Source organism: Bos indicus x Bos taurus, chromosome 15 (assembly GCF_003369695.1).
Source record: "Bos indicus x Bos taurus breed Angus x Brahman F1 hybrid chromosome 15, Bos_hybrid_MaternalHap_v2.0, whole genome shotgun sequence".
Taxonomy (NCBI): domain Eukaryota; kingdom Metazoa; phylum Chordata; class Mammalia; order Artiodactyla; family Bovidae; genus Bos; species Bos indicus x Bos taurus.
In genome coordinates, this window is record NC_040090.1 from 2,405,975 (window position 1) to 2,417,422 (window position 11,448).

At 40.6% G+C, this 11,448-nt stretch overlaps 1 pseudogene; it reads left to right on the plus strand.

Annotated features, from left to right (window-relative positions):
- Nucleotides 1-280: 280 nt before the first annotated feature.
- On the plus strand, nucleotides 281-1,314 carry LOC113905995 (annotated as a pseudogene).
- The last annotated feature ends 10,134 nt before the right edge of the window (nucleotides 1,315-11,448 follow it).

Sequence of the window (11,448 nt, forward strand, 5' to 3'; positions counted from 1 at the left end):
GGAGTGGGTTGCCATGCCCTCCTCCAGGGGATCTTCCCAACCCAGGGATCAAACCCAGGTCTCCCAAATTGCAGGCAGATTTTTTACTGACTGAGCCACCAGGGAAGCCCCACGCAAACATGGAGGCAATCATTTCACTTTAATTCTAATATTAAACCTAAGATAATCAGACTCTGCTCAATATCTGGCATTTTACTCACAGTTTTTTTATACATTTTATCTTGTTTAATTCTTACAATAATACCTTGAGTTCTGTCTCATTAGTATTTTCATATTGTAGATGAAGAATCTGTGGGTCAGGCTCAGTGATTTCCAGGTAGTGAATGGTAGGGCTGTGGAGCTGCAAAGTGAATTAAGATCAATTCAGTTTATAGCATCCTTGGAAAACAGTACAGAAGTGACTGAGTTCATCCTGCCGGAACTAAACAACGCCCCAGAGCTGCAGGGCCCCCTCTTTATAACGTTCACTCTCATTTATCTCATCAGTGTGGTTGGAAACCTGGGAACGACCCAGTTGATTCTCTTGGGTTGTCGTCTCCACACTCCCATGTACTTTTCCCTCAGTAACCTGTCTCTGGCGGGCTTCGGCTACTCTGCAGCTGTCAATCACAAAGTCATAGCTGAATCCTTGTAGGAGACAAGGTCATCTCCTGCAACGTGTGTGCTGCTCAGATGTTCTTTCTTTCAGCCTTTGCCACTGTGGAAAATGCACTCTTGGCTTCCATGGCCTACAACCGCTTCACAGCAGTGTGTAGACCCCTACATTACACCACCATAATGGCGACAAGCCGGTGTGCACGCCTTGCCGTCGGCTCCTGCGTTTATGGTTTCCCGAATGCCTCCATCCGTGTCAGGGACACATTCAGTCTCTCTTTCTGTACGTCCAAACTAATCCATCACTTTTTCTGTGATGCTCCAGCAGTCATGACTCTCTCCTGTTCTGATAGACACATTAGTGAACTGCTTCTTATTGTTGTGGCAAGTTTCAATATCCTTTTTTGCCCTCCTAGTTATCTTGATTTCCTACCTGTTCATATGTGTCACCATCCTGAAGATGCACTCGGCTTAGGGATACCTGAAGGCTTTATCCACCTGCCCGTCTCACCTCACCACAGCCTCCATCTTCACAGGACCGTCATCTTCATATACTCCCAGCCCAGCTCCAGTCGTTCCATCCACGCAGAAAAATGGCGTCCGTGTTCAGAAGTCATCCCCGTGCTGAATCCTGTGGTCTACAGCCTAAGAAATAAAGTCAAGAGTGCTTTCAAGAAAGCTACTGAGAAGGCAAAATTACCTCTAAGTTTCATCTCTTAAAGATATAGAGTTGACAATAACCTACATCTTTTCTGTCAGAGCATCTCCATGCATTAAATCATATTTTACTGCTCACACTGCATTAAAATTACTGAGATAACCTTTCTTCCCAAAACCTGTCTCTTAGAAAAAAGAAAATAATATGTCCAGATAAGTAATATCTGAATGAGGATGGCCAAAGGAGACTATGAATTTTTTTAGATCTCATTTGTCATAAATTTTATTAATTATCCTTGATATATTCTTATGTTCATATTTTCTTTACCATATTCTCTGCAAGTGTTTTTATAAGACAGGGCTAAAACTCATCAATAGGAGCACATGAAAGGGTCTTGTGTGTGCACTTACAGGGGTGAGAAATTTTTTAAAGGAGTCAAATGGACTATGGCCAGTTTTTAATTAAAAAGTTAAAAATAACTATGCTATCAGAATATAATTTAACATTTTTCATTTCTCTAGCTTAAAAAGCTAGAGAAATTCTAAAATGAAGAAAAACATGAGACATGGATTTTTTTTTTTAATAAAGGTATACATTTTGGCTCTTTTTTGTTGTCTCATGTTTTTTTCTTAACTTAAGTAGAGTTGATTTACAATATCATACTTTATTAACTTCAGGTGTACAGCACAGTGATTAGCATTTTTCCAGAGCTATGCTAGTACAGCACTGTAAAGGAGTTCATATTTCTGCCTTCAGTTAGTCATTTGGTTGAAAAAGTATGGTCACATGATAATTTTCAAAAGCAAGAAAACCAGAGAGCACACACTAAATATAACTTGATACTGAAGTCTCTGATATAACCCATTTTGTTTCAGCCTTCCCTCTTATTTGTCTGACCAACTCTTTTTTATGTATTTGTTAACTCTAATACCAGGTAAAGCCATTCCAGCATTGTCAGCTGGTACCCCTGAGCAACAATTTTAACACTGCAATTCAGGCTTGTTGTAGAGTTCCTTTTACTTTTAGACTATGGGGTTGACAATTTCCAGTCAGTATATATTTTTTGACATTAGTTAAATCAGCTTTTTTTGCTCCTCCCCTTTCAGTGACTTAGATTCTTTTGTAATAGTCTTCATTCTATCCTGGGGTTGTCCAACTTCCAAATTGATTCCATTTGTTTGTCTGCGAACGTTAATAAGTCACTTTTCATGACAAGCAGTTCTATGGGCCTTGATGAATGCATACATTCATGTATCTGCCACCTCAAAAACATACAGAATAATTTCATCACTCAAAAAATTCCCATAGTGTCCCTTTTATAGACAATAGCTCCCTGTTCCCCTAGCCCCTGATTACCACTGAATTATTTTCCGTCTCTACAGTTTTTCCTTTTTCAAAATGTCATATGAATAGAATCCAATGATGTGTACTGTTTTCATCTCTTTTTCTTATCAAAAGTGAAAGTGAAAGTCGCTCGGTCATGTCCGACTCTTTCCAACCCCATGGACTATACAGTCCATGGAATTCTCTAGAACCAAATACTGGAGTGGGTAGCCTTTCCCTTCTCCAGAGGGTCTTCCCAACCCAGGGATCAAACCTAGGTCTCCCGCGTTGCAGGCAAATTCTTTACCAGCTTAGCCACAAAAAATACACCTTAAATTCATTTATGTTTCGTAGAAATCAATAGCTCACCTCTTTTTTATTATTTGATAGTATTCCATTTATGTCTATTAATACCACAGTTTGTTTAGCCATTCACCTTTAGGAGTATATCTGTTTGCTTCTAGTTTGAGTGAATCTTGGTAAAACTGCGATAAACATCGACAAACAAGATTTTGTGAAACATATGTTTTCAGTTCACTATGGGAAATACTTAAGAGAGCAAACACTGGATCATACGAGAAATCCATACATGATGTTATACAAAATCTCCAAACTGTCATCAGAAGTGATTGTACTTTTTTGCATTACCACAACAAATCAATGACTGAGATTCAAATCTTTACTAGTATTTAACACTATAAGGATTTTTTGCCATTTTAACAAATGCAGAGTAATTTATCTTTGTGCTTTCAATATTTATTTTCTTAATGAAAAATTCTATGGAGCACAATTGTGTGTACTTCTCATCTGTATATCCTCTCTTATAAAGGTTCAGATCCTTTGTGCATTTTTAATTGAGTTGATTTTTTTTTTTTTGCCTTTAAAGGACACTGTATATATTCTATAAAACAAATCCTTTATACAGTGACAACAAGATAAGAGAGTATCTTTATCCTCCCAAGTAAAACAACAATTAGATGAATAACTGCAGACAGAAATAGCTCTGGGAGGGCTCAGGAGTCCAATTAAGAATCTGCAGTAACACAGTGGAGGAAAAAAATAGAGAATAACTACAGAGAAAAGGTCATGGGGGAAACTGGCGAGATGAAGCGTCTGGCTGGGAACAAAGGGAGTGTTGATGTCAGGGTCAGGCACAGGCTGAGGGCCACTGGGCTGCAGTGCCCCCTGTGAGGACCCCACACAACCTCTGCCACTGAGGGTCTCAGCAGTGATGCTACCACTCCCCACAGCTTTTGCAATGGGGGAGCCCGGTGAACCCCACAGTGTTCATTAATGTAGATTCCACTGAAGACTCCTACCACTTAAGCCCCTGAGGTAACCAGCAGCCCCTGCAGCTGCAGACTCTGGAGAGGAAGACGCTGACCCCACCCCCAGACCCCTCACCCAGGGAAAGAGCCATGGCTGGACTTCTCTGGGCCCTGGGCTCACTCCCCACTCCAACCCTCCATTTGCCGTGGACCTTGGAGCCAACCTTACTTGGAACACTGGTTCTGGGGCAATTCTCCTTGTGTCTGCACTCAAGATTCTGGCTGCATAGCTGCTCTGCACACACCCACATTCAGTCACCAGGACCACTGTCAGTGCTGACTAACCTGTACCCAGGACTTCAGGACTGTGAGCTCTGCACACCCCTGCACCCTAGACCCCAAGTGCACAGTCACTTAGGGAGTGCCCACATCAAAGACGCCTAGAAACCTCACTGCAACGGGAATGTCCCCACTCATATAGAGCTCTGGGCACAACCCTGAGCGAGTAGACCTCAAGTGATCTCATGCAAAGAAATCAGTGGTAACTATGTGAGGTGATGGATATGCTAATTATCTTATTATGGTAATAATTTCACAATTTTACACATACATAAACATTACATAGTACCCCTAAAATATACTGAATTTTTATCTTTCATCCTCAATAAAGCTAGAAAAAATGTAAAGAACCATTTATATGTAAATTGAAAATATGATATGCAAAGACATGATTTGCAAATATTTTCTCCTAGCCTATGCTTTCTTTTATAGAACAAAAATTCTAATTTTGATAAGTAAAATTTGTCACTTTGTTCTTTCCTAGACCATCCTTTAGACGATAAAGAATCCCCCTGCCATGCAGGAGACTTGGGTTCGATCTCTTGGTTGGAAAGATCCCCTGGAGGAAGCCATGGCAACCCACTCCAGTGTTCTTGCCTGGAGAATCCCCATGGACAGAGCAGCCTGGGGCCCATGGGGTAGCAAAGAGTGGACACAACTGAGCGACTAAGCACACAGCACAGCACCAACAAATTCAATGCCAAATTCAGACATTTCTGGTTTTCTTCTATATTTTCGTTTAAAAGTTTTATAATTTTATGTTCCACATTTCAGTGGTATCCATCTTGAATTAATTATTGTTTTAGGTAGAAGGTATACTTTGAGGTTCACTTGCTTTTGTATATAGACATCGTGTTGCTGCATGAAAAAGAATATCACTTTTCCATTTAATTGCTGTGGCAAAAACTGGTTTGCTATATTGTATGTTTCTATTGATGAAATTTCTATTCTGTTCAAATGATTTATGTGTCTATTCTTTCACCAATATACACTTTCTTGATTAGTGTAACTTTAGAGTAAGTCATGAAATCAGTTAAGGAGCATATTTTAACTTTGTTCTTCTTTTTAAGAATTACTTTAAGTATTCTGGTAGCTCTACCTCTTCATATGAATCTTTTAACTTGAAAGATTGTTTCCAAAATTCTTGCTTGAATTTTTGTTGAGATCAGATTGACTCTGTAGATAAATATGAAGAAGCTGATGTATTAAAGTCGTCCAATCCATGAAAAAATATATCTATACATATATACACACATACTTGTCTTCTTACTATACAGTTATAATATTTCTTATCAGATACATGATTTGCAAATATATTCTCGCATCCATGGGTTATATACTCACTTTAGTGATGGTATAATTTTAGACACAAATGTTTTTACTGTCGATAAAGTCCGATTTACTTTTTCTTTTATTACCTAAGTTTCTGCTGTTGTATGTAAGAACCAACTACCAAACTCAAAGCCATTGTATCAGTTATCTAGGGCTGCTGTACAAAGTACCACAAACTCTATAGTTTAAAACAACAGAAATTTCAACTATCACGCAGGTCTACATGTCTGAAATCAAGATGTCAGGAAGACTACATTCTTTATGAAACCAGTAGGGAAACGTGTCCTTGTTCTTCTTAGTCTCTAGTGGTTTTATGGCAAACTGTGGAGATCCTTGGCTTGAAGTTGCCTAACTACATGGCCTGAGCTTGGGCACTGATGAAGTGGGGGCACTGGCCAAGCCACAGCCGCTCCAGGGTGTGAGGCGTGGGCACTGGTGCTCTAGATATGGGTGCTTGCTGAGCAGTCACAGAGCTAGTGTCTGGAGAAAGACCAGGCAGGGAGCAAATACTGCTCTGGGGTCCAATGCATGGGCATTCCTTCTGCAACGTTGGCTCCAGTGTCCTGCGTGTGGGCACTTATGGAGTGGCTGTACGATTATGATAAACATAAAGTGGAAAGAAATTAAAGACCTGAATAAGTTGAAAGGCATCTGATGTTCGTGGGAAGGAAAACAATATTATTAAGATGCTAATACTACCCAAAGTGATCTCAGTTCAGTTCAGTTCAGCCACTCAGTAGAGTTCAACTATTTGTGACTCCAGGGACTGCAGCACACCAGGCTTCCTTGTCCACTGTCAACTCCTACAGCCTGCTCAAACTCATGTCCATCAAGTCAGTAATGCCATTCAAACATCTCATCCTCTGTCATCCCCTTTTCTTGCCAGCATCCTTCCCAGTATCTTTTCCAATCAGTCAGCTCTTCACATCAGGTGGCCAAAGTATTGGAGCTTCAGCTTCAGCATCAGTCCTTCCCATGAATATTAAGGACTGATTTCCTTTAGGATGGACTGGTTGGATCTCCTTACAGCCCAAGGAACTCTTAAGAGTCTTCTCCAACACCACAGTTCAAAAGCATCAATTCTTTAGCACTCAGCTTTTATGGTCCAACTCTCATATCCATATAGGACTACTGGAAAAGCCATAGCTTTGACTAGAGGGACCTTTGTTGGCAATGTCTCTGCTTTTTAATATGCTGTCTAGGTTGATCATAGCTTTTCCTCCGAGGAGCTAGCATCTTTTAATTTCATGGCTGCAGTCACCATCAGCAGTGGTTTTGGAGCCCAAGAAAATAAAGTCTGTCACTGTTTCCATTGTTTCCCCATCTATTTGCCAAGAAGTGATGGGACCAGATGCCATGATCTTTGTTGTCTGAATGCTGAGCTTTAAGCCAACTTTTTCACTCTCTTCTTTCACTTTCATCAAGAGACTCTTTAGCTCCTCTTTGCTTTCTGCCATAACAGTGGTGTCATCTGCATATCTGAGGTTATTGATATTTCTTTCAGCAGTCTTGATTCCAGTTTGTGCTTCATCCAATCCAGCATTTCACCTGATGTACTGTGCATGTAAGTTAAATAAGCAGGGTGACAATACACAGCCTTGACATCCTCCTTTCCCAGTTTGGAACCAGTCCGTTGTTCCATATCTGGTTTTCACTGTTGCTTCTTGACCTGCATACAGATTTCTCAGGAGGCAGGTAAGGTGGTCTGGTATTCCCATCTCTTTCAGAATTTTCCATAGTTTGTTGTGATCCACACACTCAAAGGCTTTGGCATAGTCAACAAAACAAAAGTAGATGTTTTTATGGAACTCTCTTGCTTTTTTAATGATCCACTAGATGTTACCAATTTGATCTCTGGTTCTTCTGCCTTTTCTAAATCCATCTTGAACATCTGGAAGTTCTCAGTTAACATACTGTTGAAGCCTTCTTGGAGAATTTTGAGCATTACTTTGCTAGCATGTGAGATGAGTGTAATTGTGCTGTAGTTTAAACATTTTTGGCATTGCTTTTCTTTGGGATTGGAATGAAAACTGGCCTTTTCCAGTCCTGTGGCCACTCCTGAGTTTCCCAAATTTGCTGGCATATTGAGTGCAGCACTTTAACAGTATTATCTTTTAGAACATGAAATAGTTCAACTGGAATTCCATCACCTCCACTAACTTTGTTTGAGAGGACCAGTATAATTTCTTTCAAAATCCCAGTAGCTTTTTTTTTTTTTGCAAAAGCTGAAATGCCAATCCTAAAATTTATATGGAATTGCAAAACAATCCAGAAATGTCAAAGCAATAGTTGTGGAAGAATAGCTCTAATACCTTGCTGGTAAGAATGAAAAATGATGTAGCTGCTGTTGAAAACCATTTGGTGAGTCTCAGAAAGTCAAACACAGAGTCACCATATAACCCAGCAATTTCACTTCTGAAAATATACCCAAGAGAACTGAAGATGTATGTTCAGCAAAAACTTATATATGAATATTCATAGAAACATTATTAACAGTTGCCCAAAGGTTAAAAGACCCCAAATAGTCATCAGATAATGAACCCACTGTGGTGGTAAATCTATACAATGGAATATTATTCAACTATAAAATGAAATGAAGAATAAGAAATGTTACCACATGGAAGATCTTCAAAAGCACTATGCTAGGTGAAAGAAAATGACATAAAATGACAGAAATCACATGTGCCCACTTTATAAAATATCTAGGCCAGGAATACAAATAAAAACAAAGTTTTGATTACTCAGTGACAGGGGATTTAGGAATAGGAAGAATGGGACTTACTAACATATATGGGGTTTATTTTTGTGGCGATGGAAATATTCAGGAATAAGATTCTTGTGATGATTGCATAACATTGTAAATACAAAAAAATTGATTGTACACTTTAAAATGACGAATTCTATGTTATTCATAGAAGAGTGAAAACGCAAGTTTAAAACTCAACAGTCAGAAAACTAAGATCATGGCATCCAGTCTCATCACTTAATGGCAAATAGATGGGGTGAAAAATGGAAACAGTGATAGATTTCATTTTTTTGGACTCCAAAATCACTGCAGATGGTGACTGCAGCCATGAAATGAAAAAATGTTTGCCCTCTGGAAGAAAAGCTATGACAAACCAAGATAGCAACTTAAAAAGCAGAGACATCACTTTGCTGACAAAGATGCATATAATCAAAGCTATGGTTTTTCCAGTAGTCAGGTACATAAGTGAGACTTGGACCATAAAGAAGGCTGAGTGCCAAAGAATTGATGTCTTTGAATTGTGGTGCTAGAGAAGACTCCTGAGTCCCTTGGACAGCAAGGACATCAAACCAGTCAATCCTAAAGGAAATGAGTCCTGAATATTCATTGGAAGGACTGATGTTGAAGCTGAAGCTCCTATACTGTGGTCACCTGATGCGAAGAGCTGACTCATTTGAAAAGACCCTGATGCTGGGAAAGATTGAGGGCAGGAGAAGAGGGGGACAACAGAGGATGAGATGGTTGGATGGCATCACTGACTCAATAGACAAGATTTTGAGCAAACTCTGGGAGATCGTGAAGGACAGGGCAGCCTGGCGTGCTGCAGTTCATGGGCAGGACCTAGCTACTGAACACCAACATCTAATGTAATCTTTAGCACTCTCATATGCGTTCTGCTAAATCATGTGTTGTGTCCAGTTCTTTGTGGACTGTAGCCCACCAGGCTCCTCTGCCTGATTCTCCAGGCAGGAATACTGGAGTGGGTTGCCATGCCCTCCTCCAGGGGATCTTCCCGACCCAGGGATTGAACCTGCATCTCTTATGTCTCCTGCATTGGTAGATCGGTTCTTTATCACTTGCGCCACCTGGGAAGCCCCTACTCTCATATGAGGGATATTCAATATTATTGCTCCTCTTTTTATAGGTGATATATTGATTTTTGGAGAGACTGAAGAACTTGGCCAAGGTCTCCCTGCAACAGATAACAGAACTAGGATTGGAAGGGAGACCGTACTACCACAGAGCCCAAATTGATAAAAACTGTACCTGAAAGCACTGATAAAACAGAGGTAATTCCGCCTGGGTGTTTAGGGACAGAGAGGACTATGCAGAGGAAAGAATGAATCCTTCTTCTTAGTTCTAAAAAATAAGAATAAAGGTTTCCCAAAATATGCCCAGTCCGGCCCTGTAGTGGTAAAACAAATGGGTATTTTGTTTAAAAGAATTGAGGAGAAGACAGATTTCCAGGCTTTTATGAAAGAGATAGAGAAAGCTTGCATAAGGTTCTGACACCACACAGGCCAGAGATTTTAAGGAAGTTTTAACCTGCATTGCCTAACTTGTCTGTGAGGCTTCCCTGATGGCTCAGCAGTAAATAATCTTTCTGCCATGCAGGAGCCGCAGAAGACTCTGGTTTGAAACCTGGGTGGAGCAGATCCCCTGGAGAAGGCGTGGCCAATGCACTCCAGTATTCCTACCTGGAGAATCCCAAGGGCAGAGGAGCCCAGTGGACTACAGCCCACGGGATCACAAAGAGTCGGACATGTCGGAAGTGATTTAGCATGCACGCACGCAACTGGGCTGGGGTGCTGCTGACTTGCTGGCTAGTTGCTCCTCCTTCTAAGTTTCCATCCTCCCTTGCCTTCATAAACACCCTCAGCTAAAATGCATACAAACATTATCCTCTGCATCTCCCAGTCAGGTTCAGGTTAGGAGGACCAATCTGGGACCCGGAGCCTCATGAGATATCCACTCACTTGATACTAAATGTTTCCCCTGAGATTGATTGTGTGACAAGGTCATTTTCTCTGCCTTGATATTTGCAAGAGCACAAACCCAAGTTATGTTCCACCATACAGAGCTCCGAGGGTGGGGAGGGAGCTTCTCCAGCATGAAGCCTTCCTGGATGGGGACTTCTAGTCAATAGCCTGAGCAAGAAGGTTGTCCTTACTGTCTGCCTTGTACCTTCATCGGTCGAGCCTAGGACAAAAGTAAGTATCAAGAAATCACACCATCACAGCTGATTAGAACGGGAAGGACCTCTAGAAGTTTCAACTGTTTTAATTCTTGCAAATGAGGATGGGAAAGGCCCAGAGAGTTTAAAGTTAGAGCTAGGCATCACCTCACTCCCAGTTCACCACTCTTTCCACTCTGCTGTGCCAGCCTCCAGCATCCATATTTCCATGATCATTATAATCAGCTGTCTTATATAAATGGTGGAGTGATGGTTAGACTCAAAAAGGGAGATTGCGTCCCCTAATTTTTATTTGTTTGTTTGTTTGTTTGTTTAGAATGTACTACAGGACTAGGTAGAAACATCTTAGCTTCCTTTCTGAATATCAGGGCTTGGAGGAAACTTTCAACATCTGTTTGTGATCTCAAATATAAAGCCATTTTCCTTAGAAACATCAAAGTTTAGACATTCATTATTATTGACTGAATACCCTGCAGTAACCAAGAAAAGGTGTGATAGACTACAGAAAGCAACTTGTCTCAAACTGTCTGATTTTAAAATGTTAGTACCTTTAGGGTTTCTAAAGAGTTTTTATATCTATTGTCACATCAGAGCAGGATAACAGCTTACAAGAGAGATAAAGAATGTTTTTCATCTTGTGAAATAAGGAGACCTGGCCGTGGCAGGCCTACACCCAGCTGGTTGTTGATAGAACTAGGATTAGAATCGGTCTTGTGTTTGTGCTTCAATCCTACCCACACTCCCACACCTCTGAATTTCTGGATCAAAAGGAGATATTTTGTGTCCGTTTGTACCTGTAAGTAGTATAAATAATGTATTTGGTCAATACAAATGTATTTGGACATTCTTATCACATTCAGTTCAGTTCAGTCGCTCAGTCATGTCCGACTCTTTGCGACCCCATGAATCGCAGCATGCCAGGCCTCCCTGTCCATCACCAACTCCTGGAATTCACCCAAACTCATGTGCATCGAGTTGGTGATGCCATCCAGCC